The 24,817-nt window shown below is 42.4% G+C and overlaps 1 protein-coding gene across 10 annotated transcripts in view; it reads right to left on the bottom strand.

The window, feature by feature from the left end:
* LOC125764703 (uncharacterized) overlaps positions 1-24,817 on the bottom strand; it is a 178,594-nt gene that overhangs the window by 146,659 nt on the left and 7,118 nt on the right. For 2 of the 10 annotated variants that reach the window (XM_049429223.1, XM_049429224.1), the window contains exon 3: positions 8,348-8,434. The exons of the other annotated variants lie outside the window; for them this stretch is intronic. The gene's annotated coding sequence lies outside the window, so the exon portion shown is untranslated. The remainder of the gene's footprint in view (positions 1-8,347; positions 8,435-24,817) is intronic. 10 annotated transcript variants of the gene reach the window in all.

The raw sequence follows: 24,817 nt of genomic DNA, 5'->3' as shown, positions 1-24,817 counted from the left end.
CAAAAAAACAAATCAATTATTTCGTGCAAGCCGAGCAAACTACATTCTCCACGGTTAAAGGACAAGCATAGAAATGAATTTAAATTTCATCTGTTTCAAGTTAAAGCCCGATAAGTCGCATCCTTCGTACACGGTCCCAAACACCGGAGGCGAATAGGACGAAAGCTAATAAAACAGATCAGGTAAATTTGTGTACCGTATCCACGCACTTCCGGTACTCTAATTTAGCAAATAGAAGCGGCAGCAGTTTGGAATTAGCCACCGAGTTTTACTGCCACTGTGCGCCGTAAAAGGTTTTGAAACGGAAAATTTCGAATTCGAAAGCTTACCCGTCCATCTTTACACTCCCCCGCGAGTGAAGCAAACTCCTCCAACGATAGCCAGTCGGTTATCTGAGATTTGGTCGGCTGGGCCTGGTTGAAGGACAGTCGGGGCATTCTCACGAGACGGAATATCTTAATGCTAATTAAGCAACGAACCCGAAAACCCTTTCGGTACTGCTTTGTTTAGTGATTGTCCCGACAGAACTTTTCTTATCATGATAATTGTGAAAGTTTTTCTACCTTCACTCTTTAGATTGTACCTTTTCTGTATCGCGTTGACGTGACATGTTCTGATGAAAAACATTCCTGTCATTGTTTCCAACGTTGCAAATATGGTTAATTCTATCGATCGTGAATTAAAATGAAATTTCCTTTGTCCAAACAGGTTTCAATGTGTTTACGAATTGGATCAATAATGGAGTTTAATTCAGAAAACTATTTCTTTTCAAATTAATTAATTGAATGTCTATAAGATCTACTTGGACTAGTATTTAGTTATCGTTAAGCATTCTGTTGGAAAATATACAAGCTTCTCATCTCGATGGCCACCTCTCACAAAGTTTAGATAATCTACAGAAAACACAGATAACGTATCCATGATTGAGGGAGGAGAACCAAGGATTTGACGTATCTTGCCACTGAAGTTAACATCTTCAACAAAATCCTTGGTCGGTTTGACATTAATTGACTTCCAGAGACAAAGATGTTCGTAGAATCTTCGTTCATAAAATATTGACTAGGAAGAACAGCATCAGCAATTACCAATTATCCTGTCCAAATCCAGAGATCAACTTTTTGGTAAAGATGCTATACGGACAGATATTTCTGAGCATCAAACATCCTTAACTTTCTCAGCATGCGTCTGGAGCAAAGATTTGAATATTTCTTTCCTGCAAATTATGTTTGGAGGAATTATGTTTGGATTCGATGTATTTAAGGAAACTAAGAGAACCTTTCCCTCCACTTACCTGTCTTAAGTAAAATTAGATCAAGCAAGAGTATTTTCACCTAAAATTTGTTTACAGAATATTTCAACCTGATTGTTGAAACTAGCAGTGGTCTGATTGATGTGGGAAACGCTTTCACTTCATCTCCCCATGTCTCTGTCCCTTATTATTATTAATAAATGTTGAAGTTAATTAAACCACAAATTATCGGTTCAAAAACCAAATACAAATTTGAACAACGCACAATATAATTTGTTTAAAGTCATCATAAAAAAACCACGTTACCATTACAATCCAGCTTTGAATGTGTCATGTAGGAAGTTATGATGTCGATGGTTGTTAAACATTGCTGCAACTAAATGTCGTACTAATTTTTTTTTCACCCTTAATCCACCATTTTGCGTTCTTATCCACCATACGCTGCAACCCGGCTGTGCATTGTTTAAAAGTTGCCCTTCAGTTTCAAGCGACGATCGTTGGAAATGCTGTTTTGGTAGCGACATCACTGATGGAAAACGGGTGTCCACGTATGTTCCTCCCCTCGGGGGAGGGACAAAAAAGAAGGTGAAACAAGGTGAAACCTCAACTATTTCGGATGCAGTGCATTCGTGCTAAAGTGACGCTTTATTCAAATTTCGTATTTAATTTTAAACCTACCTACACACCCGAAAACGCACCAAGCTTGCGTTGCTGCCCGGAAGGCAAACGCGCTATATTGTTCGCAGTTCAATGGCCACTCTGAAGTTGAGGTGGGTAGGAGGGAGGTTTTGCTGTTGTTGTTTTTCGCTAACTTGTTGGAATAATACATCGTGTGTGAAAAGCTCAGTGCACGGTGTGGAGGCAGCAAAACCGGGGGACAAAGAACAACAAAGTGATATGGAAAACAGGGTGGCGAAAAATTGAGCAATATAGCCGCCAGTAAAGGAATCTGATTGAAAGCAAAAATTGAAATATTTGCGCAGTGTGAATCGCTTACGGTGGGATTTCACTATTCGGCGACCAGCATCACAGAAACCGTACCTTACCTTACCTTACACCCCAGAAACTGCTACCCTTCGTGCGATTGTGTGAAAATTTCGTTTGGTGTTCTATTGCAAAAGCAGCAGTACGGTGGCACATCAAACAACCGGAGGTTGCAGTTTACTAAGTTTTCATCTTGATCGTTTTGCTTGTATTTGCTAGCGATAAAGCAATAGTTTTACGGTTTTTGCTATTATTGTGACACTTTTTATCCTGAGGCTTGAGTATTGAATCAAACGCTCTTTGCAATCCTGTCCGATCATTACCGCGTAGTTGGTAGCCAATGTTATCAGAATCAGCTGTCCGATTGCTTTTCTGGACGCATTTGTGGTGTGGTACATTGTGTCGAATTAACGAATGATGAAACGAGTTTCGTACGGAAACCGACATTAGCGAGTTTCACCAAACTGTCGATGCAAAGCAGCAAACTTCAATCAAAAAATGGCGCTCACCGTACCTTTCGAAGCAATTGCCAAAAATCAGCATTATGGTTTTGTTTAGCAAAAACCGCATTACCAACCGAGCGGGGGGAAAAAAAACATTCCATTTTAAAATGGACCACCACACCCAGTGAGGCTACTTTGAAATTCAATCGCACCAGCAAAAAAAAAATAATACCCACTGCAGACTTTTGCACATGAATGGCATCAAATCGCTCAAACTGATTGATGTGAAGCATTGGGCGAGAAAAATAAAAAAACAGCATTGAATGACCAGTTTCGCCATTAACCATTTAACTGGGTGAGTACAAAAATGCGTTAGAATCGTAAAAAGGTTTGGTATGCAAAAATTGTTACCCAAGCTTTGCCAGTGTGTAGCTTCACCGACACCGAAAGCTCATAAAGCAAAACTGTACTACGGTAAAAATGTACCCCAAAAATTGTGGTAAGGAGTAAGGCAACAAAAATAAAACCAAACTTCTAAAAGCAAATGTTTGAAATTGTGAGATATTTCTTAATGTCCATCATAAAATCTGAGCCTACGATAAACGTTTTGCCCCTCCCGAAAAGGGAACAGCTTCACGGTATCTACGTGGTTTGTGTCGTTAAGCAAACATTCGGCAAACTGTTTGTCAGCACTGGCGCTTGGATGGGTTTTTGGCTGCAAACCGTATTGTTCGTTTTTAGGCATTTTTTCCCAGGCGCCAACATTCGGACCGAAGGGGTTGTGTTGGGCAGAGCGTTGCGTTTTTTTTTGCTAGACTAATAAAAGTCGGCCTGAAAGCTTGGCTCCGCAAGAAGCTCCACCGAGTTTCTGCTGCCGTTCTGCCTGTACTTCAAATTCTTCGGCAGCACGCAAAGGCAGCAGCACAACACCGGTTTATATGTGTGTACGATTCTGTTTACTTAACCTGATTAAAGAAACACCAATCAGTTGACTCCATAAAAATGTTCCATTCGTCTCGGCTTCGCCATTACGGGTTTCGGGCCCAGGTATTGCGTACAGGCGAGTCACCAGTTTTTTTTCTTCGGCTGGCAAAAGCAGAACTGCTGAAAAACTGTACCACGTGGAAGCACCGGATGCATGTGGCAAAGAAATGGTTTTTAGTGATTTAGTCGCACGCAAACACAATGAAAAATGCAAATAAACAGACCACGGTTACGAATGGATAAATTGTCACAAATTATGTTTGCGCTGGCACCGTCTCCGTGTCTCGCGTGAGCAAACGGAAATTTCCCCTTTTCCCTGGTTCGCTTCTACCTCCCCCGTTTTATGCTGTACTGTGAGCCAAAAGACCTCCGAAAACACAACGGGAAGGCATCGTCTTGCGTTTGCGTGTGCCGGGTTTTCCTTCTGGTATGCGACCGGCCACCGGGTAAGGGTTAGTGTACGTGATTCTCGGAGCGTAGAAGCGTACCATGTGTGAACGTATGCCTGCCACACAGAAAGAGGCCCATTTTGCACCATGCTTGGCGTGAGGTGATAAGGTTGTGCGGAAAGATGTCTCATGTCGAGAACAAATTTTACCAGCGGAAAGGAAAATTAGAGCTCCCCCTTGGGGTGGAGGTTTTGCAATGCAAATGAAGCACCGTTGCGATCGAAAGCTGCACAAACGGGTTTTTGGTGGTGAGAATCAGTTGAGTGTTTCTAGTTGTTGCTACATACAGCACCAAAGTTTACTTTAATTTATGAACCAATTGCATGAAACTGTCATAAAAATCATCTATTGTTATTCGGTATCGATTTACAGTAAAACACACACTTGAACCGATCCTTGGCTTGCTTGAGTGTCAGTAGTGATGTTGAAGGAAATAAAAAAAACCAACACAACTTACCAAACACTAATGCAGTTGATCATTGTTGAAGCACCTCTAAAGCGTAGACTGGAGCAAAATGTTTCCCAGTCTACATCCGTCGACGGCCCTGTGCCCAGGGGGTGACCGGTGTGTGAATGTGTGCGATGTTGATTTAATTGGAAAACTTTGCCACTCTGGAATTCGCTCGAGAGTTGTTAGCATTGTTTGGCATTTTACCCACTGTAGTGGTGGCTTCGCTTTAACCATTGGGGCTGAAACAAATACGATCCTCCAAAATTTCAATAACAACGGTACAGTGTGAATGGTTTTACCGTAATGTTTTGGGAAAGTAAGCCGAGGTACTACCAAATGCTTTTAAATGGCCTCCAAAGCACAAAACACCGGGTCAGTATGTGCTTTGTATGGAACAAAAGTATGTAAATGTCGTGGCTAGTTTTTCGATTGAAGTTTTACCAAGCTTAAAAAATGGAAATTTAATTATTTTTCTACAAAATTTGGCATAATGAATGTGGAAAGGGTATAAAGCGGACTAGGTAAATAGGTGCAAGTTAGTAATTATCAAGGTTTAGAAAAAAAACATATGGAAACTTTTACGAAACATGAGGTAATTGAATATTTAATGATATATGTATTCTTTAAATGATTTCCATTCTGATTTTCCTTTATCTCTAAAACTAGGGATATCGCTTATTTGCTGGGCCTTTTGTCACCTTTTGTCTAACATCGATGATGGTCTATGGACAGCGACATTTTTAGCACTTGATAAAGGATGTATATACGCTCAGGAGGATACTCTCCTATACACCATTTCACCGTAGGTAATCCTGAATTAGAGGTTCAATTGACCCGGACTCAAGGCAACTATTCGAGGATCAGGAAGAATCTCGTAGAATTCTCTAAAGATATTGGATTACTTATGCACACTCTCGTTTATTTTGATTTGTAAATCAGTCATTGAACTGCAGTTTCCTGTTAGAAAATGTTTTTGTTGTATTTGTGTTGTATGATTGGCGAGCTTACGCTGAAAGAAAATTTCCAGGAAAAGAGAGCAACAGGCGTGGCTTCATTCTTGGTAATCAGAACTAAATTTCCCCATGCAGCTCAATAGTGAGAGAATGGAGACTCACATGACAAGGAACCTGGACGATGACCTATTATCCTTCTCTGGTTGATTAATATTTTCTGATACCGTTGCGAAAAGGTGATAATAATACCTAATATTCCGTATACAAATATTAGATCTAATTGTATTAGTTGATACATACATGATCTGACCTTTTAAAAGGAATGCATACTTATGCAACAGCAAAATAAATTTATATTTATACAAATTCACGCACCTAATGTATTGGAAAAGCTTTCGACAACCCTTTTTCGAATTGAATGTAAAAGTCACGCTTCAATAGTCTCCTTTTTTCCGTTTGTGTATATATACATGTAACGCATCGTAACGCAAATCTGACTAAACGTCGTAACTACCGAAGAAGAAAGTTCACCGAGCCGTACTTTATGATACTTTATTTGTTATGAAAGATATTTTCTAGCTATCTTAGCACGAATCGATTGAAACGACTGCAAGTAATGTGCTCATGTTTCGTCGTTTTACAACCTCAAACACCCAACAAATGGATATATACGTTTTGGAGCGTGGGCCAACCAAAAAAAAAGAAGCGAACACACACATAAACGCCCCGAAAAACTCCAATCAAAACCGATTGTGCGGGAAGAAACATCATCAAACCATTTCACGGCACGCATCCTCGTCGCCAAAAGTCGGCGCACACGCCTCGTCACCCATTGGCCCCCATTTGAAAAATTCATTCTCCCATTGGTCTCGGAAAGTCGTGGCCAAACGACAGCTGTTGTTGTTGTTGTTGTTTTCCGCCGGGAGGTTCCAAAAGATCCCCCCCTCGAATTCCCCTCCCACCACAAAAAGGGCATTGTTTTAGACGTGTTTTGCTCGGAAAGCTGGAATCCCTTTTCGCGGTAGCTTTTTGAGGGGCCACGAGAACCGCCAAACAATTTAGAGCTGTCGAACCGCCACGAACCCTCAAAAGTGGTCGGTTACACGGTAGCCATTTGGCATTAAATTTTAAGGCTCTTCGGTTCGGTGGCAAAAGGCAAAAAACAACTCCCATGGTCGGTAACGGTGGTGAGCACGAGTGAGTGCACGCTTTTTTTTGCCTCTCTCTCGCTCACTCGCGTACTTCTTGTTATTTCTGGCCGATAAACGTACATTTCTTTTTCGACGTTGCCCTTCGTATCGCGTAGACTGTTGTTTGTAATTTTGATGCTCGTTTTTTTTAGGTTGTTTGCTGTTGGTTTATGCTACCCACCATCACCACTTCGTACTGTGCAGTGTTCGGTGAAAACTTTCAACCCGACAATCACAAGCATCCTCCTGGTTCGTTTATTCACACGCCCTCAGCGTTGGGATCCCTTTTTTCCCTCGCAATCGCTTCCCAAATAAAAAAAACCTTAACGCCACAGATCCAAATCCAAAATGCTTCGATCCCTCACGTACAACGGCCTGGTGTCCTGTGGCCATTTTCTTCTCAACCGCCCCTGCTACCGGGCCCTCCAAGTGGTTCGCCAAAGTTTACCAAACTCAGCCACCGATGGGAAGGATCGTGGCACGACGTTCTGATCCGTATGCTAGCGAAACACACTACGTTTAGATAACATTTGAGCCATTCCGGGAAGCTTGTAATCCAACTGAGGCTCAAACTGATTCCAACCCCCATCGTCGCCGGGTCGCCAAACCTCAACCGAAAGTAAGGAGAACAATAAATTTGGCAACAGCATCGGCTTTTATTTTTCACCCTCCCGGGGTGTTTTGTCTTCTTCACATCGCCAGCTGATGCCCTGCCATGGTTGGTGTGACCGTCCGCTTGTTAAAAGATACCCCACCCATCACCATGAGGAGCAGCAAGCTCGAGGTGCGATGGCAAGGCAAGTAAATGCACCCGTTTACGAGAACACTTCGCACAAACACAGGAGCGTGCGAGCGACACATTCTTCTTGTCATACAATTTGAGCCGAGTACTTAGTTGCCACCGACCTCCAAAAAGTTTCGAATAATCAATTTAATCCCACGAGATGGAAACTGCTTCCCGGGCGCCTTGCCCCCAACTCAAAGGAAAGCTTCGTGGCGAAAGTCCTGGACATGGAAGTTTCTAAAGGCGCGAGACAGCAAACGAACCCACACACACACACACCGCTTCCCTTAACTGAAATGGGGTTGAGGTGTGGAAGGATACGGAGATACCGTGAGCATCCAAACATCAGCAAGTCACAATCGAGCGGAAAATCAGCTTACAAGCGCTGGCCCCGTGAGCCGCGCTCATGAAGTTCGCTCAAGCGTTACGGCCGGGGATCAACGGTTTGAAGGATCGCGCTAAAAGCAACGGTACAGTTACTCAAGGCCTAGCCAAGATGTCGTTCAAAGTTTGCGACAGGGCTTGCTGTAAGTGACAGGGTGGGCGAACTAGACGATGCATGCAAAAGAATATTGACCTAAAAGCTTTAACGAGCGGACCGAGTACCGTGGCTATTGATTGTGTTTTGAGAAGCGGTTTGTTGGCGAGCTTTAACATTTTGAAATAAGATTATGCATTAGCCGTCGCTTAATTCGTTTCTCGCAGAAGAATTAGCTAAACGATGTAACGCTACCTGTGTATAATTTAATAGCAATTTTACTTTAAATAAACACTTAGAAACATTTTCAACTTACAACTTACATTTTCATTTTTGAATTTATAAGTGTATTTATAAAAAAATTGTTTAAACATTAACTTACCTTAAACAATTAATGGTTGCAGAATAATGGTTTGTTGCAATTTCATTCCATTAAATTGAATAATTTTACTTCTATGTAACACAAATGCTGCAAAGAAATAAAAAAAAACTCGGATTAATTTATGTTATTCACATATGAATGTACTGTGTGTGAAAATTATTGATACTACTTCAAATCTTGTATAATGCCCCAAATCTGGAAAATAACTTCCTATTGTTCCCATTACGATCAACTAACATAAGCCTCCTACCTAACAATGGAGATTGCATTGAATAATTGAACAATACTTCCTATGGCCACATTTTCCCAAAACCACAACCTGCGTCAATCACGAAACCTTTGGTTTCAAAAATGATGTGCACTCACACTTGACCCACATTGAATCAATCCATTCGTCGAAGCACACTGTCCATTTGCGACGTCCCATCCCATTCTCGTTAAACCATCCATCATCGCAGGATGTATTATAGACGGTTGTGTGTGTGCGTCTGTGGAGGGTAATGCGCGGCTATTGTTGAAGCTTGATTAAAATTATTTACTCAACGCCGATTCCCGTTTCGCGTGCTTTCCCATCCACATCCACATCCGCGGCTGTCTGGCCAGTATCGCAGTATCTTTCATCCCGCCCGTAAGGGCTCGAAGAAGCTCCAATCGAATCGATATCGCATAGCACCACGTTCGGTCGTACCCGATTGCTTCACGCTCTCGAGCAATATGATGAATGTCGGCACAATCCTCCAGTCGGCAATTCGTTATCAATTGCACAAACAAGCTGTCTTAAGTCACCGCTAGTATTGCTCGGTATGCGAATCCCGGGCTCGACTTCTTTCCCACTGCCTAAACCACGGTTACTGATGCAGCACGTTCAATATATACATCTATAGAGCATACCGGCGAGAAGCGGACGTCTCATAATTTATGATGTCCTTTCATCGCATCGAACGCTAGATCCGGTTGGAAACCGGAAACCAATGGAAGCATTCACCGTCGTCGTCGTCGTGGTCGTTGTCGTCATGGTCGTCGTCTTCATCAGCGAGCTAGGCTTAAAGCTACGAACCGATGGCAAGTACTACCGATGGAGAAGGTACAGCAGAGAAAAAAAGATCGTCAATCGTACGGAATGTCCGTTGGTCACTGTACCCGTGGGTGCTAGAAATTAACGGTGAAGCCAGCGGCGCGGTACAATCCAGCGAGGTATTAGTGGTGTGTGAAAACTGCAAAGTATTTGACTGATGATTTATGAGCATACTTTTTGCGATTGAAAAAGTGAACCAGAAAGAAAAGAGAACAAACAATAAAAATAAATTGCAATCCTCATCCTGATGCACCACACCGTAACGAGCACAATGGTGTAAGTAGTTCAGTCATTGCTGAAGTGAATAATAAACTTTAGTACTGAGTAACTTTTTCTGCTTTTATCATAAGAAAACACAATTGTGATGCTAGGAAAAATAATATCAAAAGATCATTCTTCCTCCACTTATCAGGGTTTGAATTGTTGTATATTTACTATTGTGTCTATTTTTAATTATCTTATCTATTTAATTGATCGAATTGATCTATCTTTTAAGTTTATGGATTGTTGAAATGAAGAAAAGTAGAAGTAACTTACATTTTTACTGTCCTATTTAATATGCTTTAACAAGAACTAGAATATGAACTCGACTGCCTTATTCGAAACATGGACAATCGTTCGAAGAATTTTACATTTAAGTTGTAATTTGATTTTAATTCGAGTAACGCAGATTCTTTGGAAGGAAGTACTCGGGAAATCGTTATCCAAATTACGTCTAACAATGTAATAGCACAGCGTCAAAGGTACGAGGAGCAAGACCTATAATGTTGTTCCATTGTAATTTTTGCTTGGAAAAATACCCGGAAAATGGAAGTTTTTCAACAACATTTCATGAAACTAGTGCTAATTTTAAATGAGAATATTATTTTGCCCCGCATACAAAACAAAATCATGCAACTGGAATGAAACTTACAGCAAAATAGTAGGTACTGCTGTGGAACGCAAAACAGCTCTTGTTGCTTAAAGCCTTATTGGATTTTCCACATCATTATCATGTAGCGTACCAAAGGCCTTAGTAGCATTGATAGGTTTCCGGAACCATCGACAATGAAAATGTCGATTAATGCGAGAACCATATTGTACGACTTCATCTACCTTGCGTCCGATATAGCTTGTTGCATTTTTATTGCCAATTATTTTCCATCCCAGCGCATTATATTAATTCGAAACGAGCCACGTAGAACCGTCACAGCGCCATAGTCCCGGTGTGTACATTTGCTTCCATGTTCATAATAATGTCACCAAAAGTTCATCACTGGCAGCATCACCAAACAAAGCTCACGTACTGGCCAGTGGGCTATAAATACAGCGCAGATATAGACGTCCCGTTACCGGGGAGCACGATAAAAAGCCGTAGAAGAACAATTCCGATCCAACCTCATTATCAGTCGCCGCTCGGTCATTATGAGAAGCATGCTTTATTACTACGATTGGTAATGTTATTGTTATTGCGAGAACTTAACTATGGCCACCTCCCAACAAAACGATAGTCGATGGCAAAGCAATTAATTAGCTTTGCGTGTCCACGATCGTGCCAACTTTCTTTCCTCTCCTGGCTGGCCAAAAACGCACCCTCACGGGACCGGGACCGGTTCGAAGGACAGTCGCACAAAAAGCGTCACACTGACAGCTAACCTGTCAGGTGGACGGCAATCAGGATTGAAACAGAAACCATTCAAACCCACAATTGTCCGTTGGTAGAAGCGAATCCTCAACCGTTGGCTGAAGTAGCTCAGCAGGTGGTAATGATTAATCAATGTCAGCATGACAATAACCACCCCCGAGCGCTCCGAAAGGTAGACGACGGTGGCGTCGGTGCCCAAGAAACTTGACGAATAGAAATTAAAATAGTAAAAAAGATGGAAAAATCTTACGCCACCGCACACACACACAGACAAATCAGAGTGAGTTCTGCTGCCATTCAAATAAGTCACCCATCCCAACGCTTGTCAACGTGACGAATGATTTTCAACACGATGACGCCCGGTTCCGTTCAGATATTGCCGGTGATCTGAAAACTGACCAGCTGGTTTAGTGGGGTACCGGGTCCCGTAGGGCTTTTCAAATGATTTGGCGTCATGATCAACATCCGCCACAAACGAATGGCGCTCGACACGAGCGGCTGCCGAGTGGAAACGGTGCCCGGTGTAATATTCTCGCTGTGCTGTTCCGTTCGAGTTCTTTCGATGTTTTTTTGTGTGCTCCACGCTAATAGTCTCGCTACCTGTTTCGCATCATACTCATTCCTTTCATTCTGTTCAACAAGCTAATGTATCCCACACAGTGACAAGCCACACAGAAGGGATCAATCAACATTAGCACCTCAACCACAGCAATCGCAGGACGCCAATATGGACAGGGGCTGGAAAGGTTTGGGAACGTTGAAGCAGAGCGTCCACCTTTTTTTTCTTCTTGTTTCACCACTCGTTCTGGAACTCAGCAAAACACTCCATCATCGGAAAAAGCTAGGCTAGCGCTCGACAACATCATTAAGATAAACGTTGTAAAGCTATCGAGCTTTGGTTTATGTCGTCTCGATTCTCGTCCCATCATCCACACAGAACCTGCTTTGCCTAGAGCGTTTACCAATGAGCTTGCAAGCTACCACTGATTGAGTGTAAAAGTTTTGCTACCGAAGATCGACCGTACCCCGGTACGAAGCTGCAGAAAATTTTCCATCCATCCATCCCTCCGCTCGGTAGAGCTTTCCTTTGCATTCCCGATAGCTGATGCTGATGGTCGAACCGGATAAGATGGCAAGTCCCCAAGTTACGGTCCCTACAGTCTCACAGACACGGTTCATAAAACCGGAACCAAACAAAAAAGAGCGGAACTAGTAATCTTCTGTGTCCTGTGTCGGAACGGTTTTGCAGCATTTTTGGGGTAATGCGGAATGGGAAACTCGGTCGCACCGCCTGACACACGTAAGATATTTCTTTTGTCCTATTTATCCTATCGATCCACATCCGGGTGTACGTGTCCTTCGTACAGTTCCGGACGGATGTTCCAGTTTTGTTTTTTTGTTCGTTGTTGTTCTTCCTCTCCACCGTATTGTTGAGGTTGAGCGGTGAAATAAAATCGATAGCACGACTGTCCTTAAAAAGATTATGGCCACTTGAGTCACTGTTGTTTCTGGTGTATTTCCATTTCCACTGTACACACACACACACACACTCACACACACAGGCAGCATGTTTCAAAACCATCCGGTCAGGATCCATTTTCCATTCACTTCTCATCGTATGGTGTAGCTTGTCGATGCGTACCCAGCAATGATAGCATCAACCGTGTAGTTCGAGCTACTTGTGGATGATTCTCTGGCCATGCCGGGTGTACAACATTCGTCTCACAAAACGCTTTTGCACGGAGGCATATCCTGTGTACCCATCACCCTCTGGCATCGTACGTTTCTCAAACCTGTTTCACTGTTTGTTCTTTAATCAAGTGTAAATCGAATCGATCTGATGCTACCGAACTCTACCGTCAGATGGTGACGAATTTCCATCCTGCTGCGAATGCTGACACAGCAATGCTCTGTGTTTCGACACAAAATCCAATTGAGATGATTCAATGCATCATCAAATTTGTTTAAAACAATAAACGAATAGGTAATTTTACAAACTAACACGATAATGTGCTGTTTTTGCAAACTAATGTTATGAAGGTTTCCCCTTTTGTTGAAGAAAACCATAAAGGTAACCTTCATAAAATTTTTGCTACGATCCCATTTTGCTTTTCGGCTGGTTCGAACCAATAAATCTAATCCATGACGCACACGGAACGGGTACGAAAATTTATATGTATCCCTAATTTAGGTGACTAATTTTTTACAACTTTTTATATATTTTACTCCACAGCCCTTTGCCGTCCGATCGTGCTAGAGCTGTCCACAACCTAACAAAATGGATGGTTTGATTTACGCAGTGAAAGGTCTCGGTCAGATCCGTCTGGTATTGGGCGAACTCCATTTACCGTTTCGTGGTCTGTTTGGACCTGTGCTGTGCCCCGAGAGAACTTCGTTTGCTTTGCTGCCAACAACCAAAAAAAAAAATAAAACACCCACAAAAAACCGACATCCCACAGACAGACAGAACACAAAAAACCCATCACAAATCATCAGTGCGGGTGAAAGTAAAAGGTTTGAGTACGGAGCGACAAACAGAGAGGACCCGTCAGTCGATAAAACATCCCTGGCACCAAGCAAAAGCTAAACCAACAGCAACAACAAAAAAGTGAACAAAACACAAACAAAATCCTAAATTTCGCCTTATCGCTACTCGTAACTCATAAATAACAGACGCCAGCAAAAGTGAAGCAAAAAACAGAAGAAAGTTGGTTTCAAAACCAAAGCAAAAGAAAAATACGCTCACCAGAGTCCTTCAGGATAAGCTGGCCTCCAGTATCGTACTATCATTAACTCATACCCTTCTCATTGCCGCACCCTTTTTTTGTTGCCTTTGGAAGCTCACCATTTTCAGTTAGTATAATTTCGCACAAAAGCATTTCGCACAGTGTGCCTTTATTTTAGCACGGTAAGAGTTTGCTCATTTGAAGACGACAAGATTAACTGACAAGATTGCGTATCGCTTGTATCGCATTGCCGTCAACTTCTTTGCCACTTCGCCCTGTTGTGCGAATGAGCGCAACTCGCCTGGTACGCCTGGTAAAGAAGCACACCATAGCTTAACACTCTTTAATAGCACAACATACGAAACAGAACAATGGAAACTGCAGGAGCCATTTGGTAACAATAACAAGCACCGTACTGTACCGAGGACGATGCCATCGACTGGTCGGCTGTGGGACATGAAGCACGACGGGAAGGAAAGGCAAAGTCTTGATATCTTGAGTAATAAATTTCCGTTTACAGCGGGAAGCTCTAGCTGTAGCCTGGGAGCCACCCTACCGATACACCACCCAATCGCAAACCTGTCACCCTGCTGGGAATGAAGTCGTGAGAAATGGTTAAAGGTTGGCGCACTGGTTGATGGCCTCACATTAGGTTGGCGAGTGGAGGGGTTGGGTTTGTACGGCGATTTCTTTGCAAAACATCTTCAATCCATCCCGTTGCTTTCACTCGAACACGCACCAACTGTTTAGAGAAGTGTGTGAGCGTATTTGTGTCAATGTTTCTGTACTCTGTGTGTGTGGACAGGAACAAAAGGTTGTAATAGAACAGGAAAGGATGAGAAACGTACCACCAGGCAATGCTACTTTGCGTCCTTTGGAACTCTAGCGCTAGTTTTGCTTCGCACCAACGAGACATACTATCGGCGACAACGAACGAAGTGGACGTCGATTAGATTGAGAGGATGTATGTATGAGTTCCCCATGCCAGTCCTTCCGTTCCGGTAACCTTCATCGACCAACTGCTTACTTGTGGCAGGCGACCAGTTTTTCACAGCACCCCGTGCACACACACGCGCGAAAGGATGGAGTTGCTGAAAGATGGATCAACTCAGTAGCAAACGTCCGGAATGCTCATCCACATGGCCCATCCCGTCTCGTCTGGAGTGCTCTTCCCTGGCACTCGTCGGTCTGCCGGTCGGTCGCCAGTAACACTTTGTCACCCCGGTGATAATAGTCGGATATGACAAATATGCGAACGCGACAGCGTATGACAGTGGTAGCAGCCCGAACCAACGACGACGGTATAACGACTGCACGGGAAGGAAGTGAACACATCAACGACAGGGCGTCGCATGTTAAGCTCTTCCGAAATCCCAATCGACCCCTTGTCCTTGAACGTATTTCGCACACGCTCGAATACCTAGTTCCCTACACTCACAAGACGATCAACTAGCTAGATACAAACTACAGACACACACACACACACACACAGCGAAATGGCGGCACCATTCATGTGAAAAGTGAATGTTAGGACTCGAGTGGAGTGTCTTCGAACGAACCGCCAACCAAACGCAATAGACAAAGCCATTATGAGAGGCCACTTCCTTCGGCTAAGGACCGCGTGTACCATTACAACAAAGAATGAGGGGTTTTTGGGATGGGGGGTAGCACTACTGTGGAACGAGAGGATAATTTTCCAATTCCCGTGAACAGACGCCGGAACGAAAACTGTACCCACTCGAACCTTTATTTTGTGCGACACACAACGTGGAAGCGGGTTTTTTGGCAAACAATCAGCCACTGCGGAAGCATTTTGGCTTTCCATTTTGCTCTCTTTGTGGTCAAAGCTCCTGTGTGTTTGAAGTACGGGAACCACTATCGTGTAGCGATACGGCGCAAGTACTCGGTGGACTTTTGTTTTCGTTTCATATCTCTGGCTGAGTGGGAACGAAGATGGGAAGATGTGTTTTTTTTTCTTTTTTCATCGAAACTTAAGATCTACCATCGATGCCATGTCGATGGACAAAATTCGTGAAGGAAATGGAAGACTAAGCACTGATGTGATGTGTAACGGACACGTAACGCGATGGACGACCAGGCGTCTCCATGTCTAAGTTGGGGCGCGGTGATGTGTGTTTTTGGTGGAAAATGTTTTTCCCGCCAAATGTATTGTTCATCAATTTTGCGCTGATAAACCGGACCAGATTACATCCGACCGAAAACCCATCATAATTCCATATCTCGTTCATTCAACTGAACATTGCTTGCATTGCACTGGGACGAGACCATAGTCAACAAAAGCGTTCCCAACTTCCCACTACACCAATACTGCTGGTACACACAAAACTCTGGCCAGTTCTGTGTGAAGCGATCGAGCGAATGTTGAAAAGTAAACAGCTCCCGGCGGAGAAGCGGAGTTCAACTTCACGACGCTTTACCAGTGCTGGCCATCGGGATTTATCTGTGGGTTTGTCGAAACTTGTGACGCTAACTCTATTAGTTGTTATGGTGTAGCTTTTCACTGTGAGGCGAAATGTTGCACTCTCGGAGGGATTTGGATTGTTTTTTTTTTGTTCATCAAACAACAAGACTATTCCATGGCAAGCGAAAACCCAACCCACTACTCGGTGGCTGACGTACCGAAAGGCGTACCGAAGTAAGAAACCGTCACCCACTGTGTCAAAGTGTATCTCGTTCCTCTCGCGCCTCCCGAAGGAGAAAAATCCTTACACCCTCTCCCTTTATGGCAACAATTTTCCAATCGGAAAGAGGAAAAAATTTATGGTTTAATAAAATATTATTGGTTCAGAGGATTTCCTCCGTACTAACCAAAAAAAACCAGGCATTTGGTGCCGGAGTGCGCTATCGTCACGGATTCTATCATTTGATGTTGATGTTTTCTTTATTTTGCACCCATAAAAATACAATCCAATGATGAAGAAAATGTTCAAAATTGGATACACCGAGCGACCGAGTGAAGGCGACCAGTCTCCCATAACGTATCAGTTACGGTGGCGGCATTTTCTTCTTCTAATTCCTTGCCCCAATGCCCCCGGTGCTATCAACCAGTTCGGGATCGTACGTACTACAGCTGACAGTGTAGTGTGCCATAATTTCAAGCAAAATACGATTACGATTCACCATTGCCATTGCGCGACAGCAAACGGGTACAAATGCTGGGTGTTTTTCAACTCAAGACGCTGATAACATTACTGTCTATCAGTCGGCCGACCAGCCCCGGGGCTTGGGGTGGTTGATATTTTATTTTTTTTATCATACTTTAAACACAAAAAGGCGGTTTGTGTTGCCGTAAATTTTTTGTGCAAATGGTTGCATTTTCAACGATCGACAAACAGTTTGTGTCTTGTTAGTGACAAACGTTTCGTTTATCTTACAAGAAAAAAAATGTTGGTTTGACAGAAATATGAAGGATTATTGTGTTTTTAACAGTCATATTTGAAGATCAATTTATATATCAAAATTATGCTATGCTTTTTTAGTAAAGTAATTCGTAAAATTGTTGTGATTAATACATGGCATTATCCGAAACGTTTATCTATTTGTTGAGTTGTATTTGTTGAGGAACTCATAATCAATACTTAAAATACGAAACTATAACATTTTCCTGATGCTTTGTGATTTTCCTACATTTCTCTCCAATTCTTTACATGTGAACTTTTATAATTATTTAAAATTACATTCACTTACTCTTCACTTCACAACTGCTGCCAAATTTAATGATGCACATCACATACGACCATGCATCCAGTGAGAAGGCATTTTCGAACAACCGAACGGAACTACAGCCACACAGGCAATCGTTTCAACCGCAATAATGACACCCCAACGCCATAATCTTTCATCCAGTGCCGTGATGAGACCAGGGAAAGAAAGATGGCCCCGAAACACGGCACCGATAGGCATAAAAACACAAAATAGCTACAGAAAGAACCAGAAAGAAAAATTCTGCTTCTCTTATGGAATAAAAGAAAATTGTGACAATAAAGAAACTACTCGAGCGATGTCATCGTCATCGTCCGTCGCGAAATAAACGCATCCCTTACCGCCCGGGTACGGCTGCGAGAACTGCTTTCAATTCCGGTGCTGAGCATTTCGAGCACCACTTGTAACAAGTCCCTTGCGTGTCATTATCCAAACGGTGCCATTGGTCCGGGGGCATTGGCACCGGGGCACTCGTGTGGCGATAGCAAAACCCATCGTCTTTTGAACAACCCCAATCAAATCTTCCGAATCGCAAAAACCTTACCCGCGGTAAAAAGGGAAGGTTCGCAAAATATCCTAACTCGTCGCGCTTCGCATACCATGCTCAATAAACAAAATGGTTCGAGGGTTTTTCGAAAGAAGAAAATTCCGTCCGACATGGGCTTGAACATTCCTTACGCGCTTCACCTCGGGGACGTACAGTCGTCCATCGTCGCGATAGTATTATATTAAAAACACAATAAAAAAAAGCAATCATAACACTAGGGGCCTACCGGGTGACTTCAACGAGGGTGTTAGTGGGTGGAAATTATTCTACCACACCTCCCACTCATCACCACTCATGCAGTTTCCAGTCTTCAGTTCACATGTTTTTTTTTCTTCTCTTCACTCATAAGAGAACTTCATCTTTTTTATAAAAAAAAACGAACAAACTAGCGGAAACATGATTGTGACGATATGGAAATAACAGATCCATCGCAATAACAACACACACAAAAAATCGCTCAACAACAGTTTTAACAGCCTTATGCCAGGGAACGCATGGAACTTGAGCTCGTTCGCAAGATGGAAGACCGGTGTTCCCGGACTGGTGTGGCCATGTTCCACACTTATGTTTCGTTGCTGCTCACAGCACACCGACAAGCGGTACGTTGCTGATGATGTTGCTATGGTGTGAAGCAAAGCGAGCTAATGATTGTAGTAAAACGCACGAAAATCCATGCCGGTCGCAAAGAACTTGCTATTACGATGATTATGAAGGGACATTCGAGTTTTTTGGTTTATTATAAACTAGACTTCTGCATAAAAAATAAAATATTAATCAGACACTAATGGCTGTGCGAAAACTTAATTTAAATTTTTAATTACAAGCATTACGAAATTCAGTTGTTAAGATAAGAAACACCTGCCCTTAATAATTTGAATTTTATAACAAAAATCCTCTTATTTGTCCTTCCTCTTATTCAAAGTGTTTTGCAGTTAAAAGTTGTATAAAAGGTCAAAACTTAATTTTGTTTAAATTATTTAAATTATTTTTTTTTACCATTGCCTTCCACCAGAATTTCCCATTGTATCGTACATCAGTTTCGCTTTTCCTACTTATTGGAATGATTTCACACACAACTTTGCTCTTTACCAACCGACAAAATTATGTCGGTTTTTTCCACCATCCCTTCACGTCTTGCCCTCGCATCTACCCTCCCACTCTGCATTCCCTCGCGGAACTAGCCCATTAATGGCGTGGCGGGAAGTGAATACTGACGGGGTAGAAAATTTTATATATGATCACCTTGTCAGCCTTTCCAGCCGTGCATACCATTATCCAGCAGCGCGGCTGCGACACACACTCACACACGCATTGCAAGGCGCTGGGCGTGGGGTGGAGCGAATGCTGAATCCTTTTGAGTCACTTGTTTACCAGTCGGTTCATTGGAATCCCACCGGTCGTTTCTGCTGACGCCGGCGGGCACAGACAGGCATTATGCTTGCGCATAATTCCTTACAATCTTCATTACCCCAGGAGACAGCTTGCCAACAGTTTCCAGCCCCATGCTGTGGAGTTGCCTGTGGATCGTGCGAAAAGGATGAGATATTCTTCACACCTTCACACCTGCCTACACACCCTCACACACTTTGTGTCGCCCCCTCCCCCTTTCGTCCCTCCCCTTCCCTTAGGGGCACAAATGGGGTGGAGAAGAGAGTTAGGAGGCGAACATACATACAGACGGACACCACGACACTACGTCACTGCCTAAGTGGCGCAACGGGACGGAGAATAAAATATGAACAAACAAACAGAAGCAAACAAAAAAATAAACAAACATTTACCACCTACACATCACCCACGAGGCAAAACAACAAAACCATGTCTTTCTTTAGAGCTGGTTGTAAGAAGGGGAAAAAATGTTATCATTTTGTGAATTCATAAAAAAATGTGGAATTCCATTGCTAGTCCACGCACAATAGCGCAGTGCAAAAGAGATTGGAAGGTGGAATAATGGTGGAAGAGATAGAGAGAGAGATAGAGAATGGAAAACATCGGAACAAATGAGGTTGTAGGGTTTTTAAAATGCTGGTTTGTTGTAAAAAAAAAACCCCGGGAGGTTGGGGGATGAATAATCATGGCTGCTATTATGCTACCATACTCGATGACGTTCCCGTGGAGGGTTACTTCAGTAAATGATGGAATCAGTACGTTTGTTAACACGACGCAGCGTAACAGACACCGAGTAGAATCCGAGTTGGCTCCAGAAAAGCCAACGAAAAACGGACAAAAATAAACACCCTTAAATAGGGGGAGCTTGTAAACACACTATCTTGGGATGTTATCGTCCTGAAGTTGCCCGTCGTCATCCACCAAATGTCCACCAACCGAAAAACCCGGTGGCCGAGATTCCAAACCATTAAAGACTGTGTTGCGCGGGCAAACGGCAGCCAGACAGACCGTTGGTCAACAACGAATGATAAAGCGACGTGTCGCTACCAGGGAAAGGGGTCTCGGGCTGGTGGTAGATCCTCTAATTATGTCATGATTATTTTACCACATTTCCGAGCGTTATTTGTCGGTTTAGGTCCGGGTTGTGGGTTTTTGCGCCTACGTGACAAACGTCCCACCGATCGCGGTGTGTTTTTGGAGGGTTGTGAACGAATAAAAAAAAATGAAAACAGTGCCGTAAAGTGACCACCCTTAGCTTGTAACACACAGAGACACACACATTCATACTCCGGAAGTGAAAGTGGAGCACGCCAGGACACTGGGCGACCGTACGGACAGCCATCGACCGGCTGATACGTTCGAATGATAACGAGCGTCGCGTCCAATGGTGGCGCAAAAATAAATGATGCGATAAAGTTGAATTAGATTCCGTTGTTCCGCCATTTGGGGGAAAATGAGTCCGTTTCCGAATGGGCGAAATACCTGTCCGTCCCACTCGTGGCCAGGCAGCAGTGCAAACAAATTTCGGACTTTGGCATTCCGTTCCTTCCGGTACCACTTGAAGTTGAGTTCGGTGCAGTGTAAAAAGCATCTAATACGGTCGGCGTGGAAAGGCATTGCGCGAAGTGAGGACGGAAGGTTCAATTTTATAAATAATGCCCTATCAACCATTTGAAATTTTGGTTTCCTACTTCCACGTCGCCCGAAAAAAGGTTCCATAAAACCCCAAAACACCGTGTTCGAGTGTGTTTGCCGTGTAATTGAATTCCGCTAATGCGGAGGAAAATTGGCATTGCGGTTAAGTGGATTGATAGCACCGTGGGTTTTTCCACATCGTGACACCGGGTGATGGAAAGTAATTTATTCGCTCGCTTGTTTGTTGGGCGAAGGCACATTTTCGGAAAGTTGGTTGAACAATCATTAAATAAGCACCGAAATTTCCGATGCAATAAGTTTACCTAGTGGACTTTAAATTAGGAGGATCAATAAATCTGAGTATTTAACTGTGTACTGTTACCAGCAATGGATTATTAATTGATATTCCTTGTATGAACTAGGATGCAATTCAAACTGGTTGGGAAACATTTCCTTCTTCAAATATTGAAAAGGCACCTTATCTCGGGTGCACTCGACCAAAGTCTCATATATATCTGGGTAAACATTTTGAATTAATAAACAAACAACTTTTTAAAATTCAACAACACGTTTATGTGTAATCTAGACATGTGGTTATTACCAAAAATCCAAAAGCCCAAGTACCAGATTTTCATGAGGTGTTCGTTATTCAAGTTATGAGTGGGTTTCCTATCAAATCGGTAGTTTCACTATCAAAAACTTTGATATAATAAAAACTTTTATTATTTTTTGTCAATATACACAAGATCCAAATGTATGTTGGTTGCAATATTTAAACTCACAAAAAGTTTTTTTTTCTCGATCGTCTAAATACAATTCTATCATTCCGAAAAACTGTTCCAATCAAGGTTTGTTGATCAATTTCAATCATCAACGTAAAAGGAATAATAAATTCCATTTAACCCTGCTTTAATCCATTGCAAATCGGCATTATCCAAATTGCTCAGTATTTCGGTATTCCCAAATAAGGAATTTTGCTTTACGCTTCATTCGACATCAAACGAACGTTTCAACGGCTTTCGACGAAAAACGGGAACCATTCTCTGACTAAATACTATCGAACGAGTTAGCTTACGCCGGGGAACTATCATTTTACCAAGATACCTGGGGCGTTAATAAGATCGCGCCAAACACTAGCTGACACGCTCGTGTTGAACATTCGGTGATAAAGTGAGCGAAATGGAATGGTTGCGTAATGCTCCAAGGATTTCTTCTTTCGTGACACATTAATTAAATTCCGAATTCAATTTCATCGTAATTCGTAGTACCTGCGGGCGGTAGAAAAGCGATTCACCGTTCGGATGAATGCTTTCCCGCTCGAATGTGCTGTGCTTAAACTATATTTTGCAATAGTAAATATTTAAAGCAAGAGAATGAAATAGTATTCTAGGATTACTTACTCAGAATAAATAAAAGATAAGAAAAGTGAAGTGCAAGTTTTGTTGTGGCTATAAATACTCTAACAATCCGGAACAATGAAAAGCTTTTTGATTTAAAAACGGGGTGAATTTCATGGAAGATATTCACATTTTAAGCCAATCCACCATATTGTGCAACGGTGTACCGGAGAGCACCATCGATCAATTTACAGATCATTAGTGGGAGAGGTATTTTTATTTAATAAATTTAGCATGACCTACAAAACCAGCACCAGGCGCCCGATGCTTATAGTTCAAGGGGTGCAAGAACCCGAACCTAACCTCTCGGCAGATGACGAACGAACCATATCGACCGGAAGCCCTTCTGTCCTGGCCGGCATCGGAGCATAGAAAAACCGGAGGGTAAAAATAATAAACCATCCAGAGAAACAAACAACCGTTGCTAAAGCTCTAGCAAGGGCCCACAACCGAACACAGGCGAGCGAGTGTTTGTTGGTGGGGGGACGCGTTTAGTTTTCTTTTCATCCCGACCAAGCAATTTGAGGCGTTTTCACCATTCGAGCACATTCGAACGACAACAACAAGGGTGGCAGAGTGAATGTTCGCGCTAAAGCCCATTCTAGGTCGTACTGCCGAGGCGAGGAAATTAATTAACGATTCAATTTTCTTCTTGCACCCCCCTGTAGGAAACAGTCACAAGTCGATGTGGGGTGGTAGCAGGGGTTGCACGTGTACCGAGAACGTTATACGCCACATGATCGGCGAAGGGGTACAATCCGTACGACGACAGGTTTGAGTAAGGATTACTGCAGCATTTGGCTAGAATTTGCAAAGCTTAGGCAAAAAGGGAGGTTTTTTTGCACATACACACCCACACACACACATTTGCCTTTCTGTTTCTTTGCCTAAGCTAACTGGCAGTTATATAGAGTTATTCATTTGCTTTTCGTAATGCTTGTTGTCGTTAATTTCCTAACAACATCAGTCAAGCGGTATTGTGAGCATTACGAGGGTGGAGGCGAAATAGAAGCTACGCTAACGAAATACGGCATTTATTAATCTTGCAGAACAATTATTTAACGATTTCATTTAATGGAGAGATTTTTTACATTCATGTAAGGACGAAATTCTCGTGCCAAATGCAGGAGTATCGAGCGTCAACATTTATTTAAAGATATGGCTTAAAAAATGCGTTGTACAATTTTGAAAGGTGATGAAAAGCAAATACAACTTTTTGCTTAAAAGACCATAAGAAAATGATGGTTTACGGTTCTACTTTTCAGTCACAATGGCGATCATTTTCAATCTTCTGAGTGAGATTTCGCGATACAAGTTCTGATGACCACATCAGAAGCCGGTACACACTCCGTGGTGATATCCTAGAACATCACTAAGTTTTCAAGGAAGTACCATTTGCTGATTGTCATCTATTGAAGGATCTGTTTTTAGTAAAGGCCTGTAGTTCCCATTAAGTGTAAAGAAGGTCTGGTCATCTATTCTGGGTAAAGGATTCCCCAAAACCTTTTGTGATTTCTTCGGGGTGATTATCTGCTGGTCAAAAGCAGATGAGATCGATTTACACTTTCAAAGAAAATTTTCTTTCTGGAACATGTGTTTTACAAATTACTCTGATTTTCCATCAGTTTTAAGGATATTTAGTACTTGAACTTCTGCTATACTACATAAAAAACTAACTTCATCACATGATGGCAGGAAACTTATATTAGGAAAAACACAGAAATCAATCCTCTTTTAATGCATGCGATCAAGTATTTAAAAATGAAATAGTTGTTTCTATTCTATTTTACGGCACTGTTGTAAAGAATATGCTTTCTTTTCTTTCTATTCTTCTTTTATTTTCAGTCGAACAAGCCCACATTGCTTTCACTTTACAACAATCGAACGATCGTTTTAAATTGCAAATGAACTAATTGCCATCGAACGATGTAGCGTGGCACATTTGGTCAGGTATCGTTTTTCTCCAAACCGTAATCGAGATTGAGTCAGCTTTCAGCGGGACAAAATGCCGGCCACATTCCACATCAATGTGGAAATCAAATTTTGTGTAACGACAATGGCGTAGGCTCTCGAATTACAACGCAGTTTGCATTCGTTTTTGCATACTTAATGATTTTATTTCTGCACTGTTTACCCAAGCGATTGAAGCAATTCAATTAAATGATCAAATTTCTTCCAAGGGTGGAATATTTAATTGGCTGGAAATCTTAACGTTTAATTAACACAAGTCTCATTACTTTTGGTCGGTGGTTTTTTTTTCCGGTTCATGTAAATGGAACGGTCACGACCACTCTCACGGACTCAGTGAAATGTGAAAATCTTCCTTGCAAAGGTATACACTAAGACGAGCATCA

This window comes from Anopheles funestus, chromosome 2RL, assembly GCF_943734845.2.
Source record: "Anopheles funestus chromosome 2RL, idAnoFuneDA-416_04, whole genome shotgun sequence".
NCBI classification, from domain to species: Eukaryota; Metazoa; Arthropoda; class Insecta; order Diptera; family Culicidae; genus Anopheles; species Anopheles funestus.
Note: the sequence above shows the minus strand (reverse complement) of the source record. Positions and strands in the feature narration are given on the sequence as shown.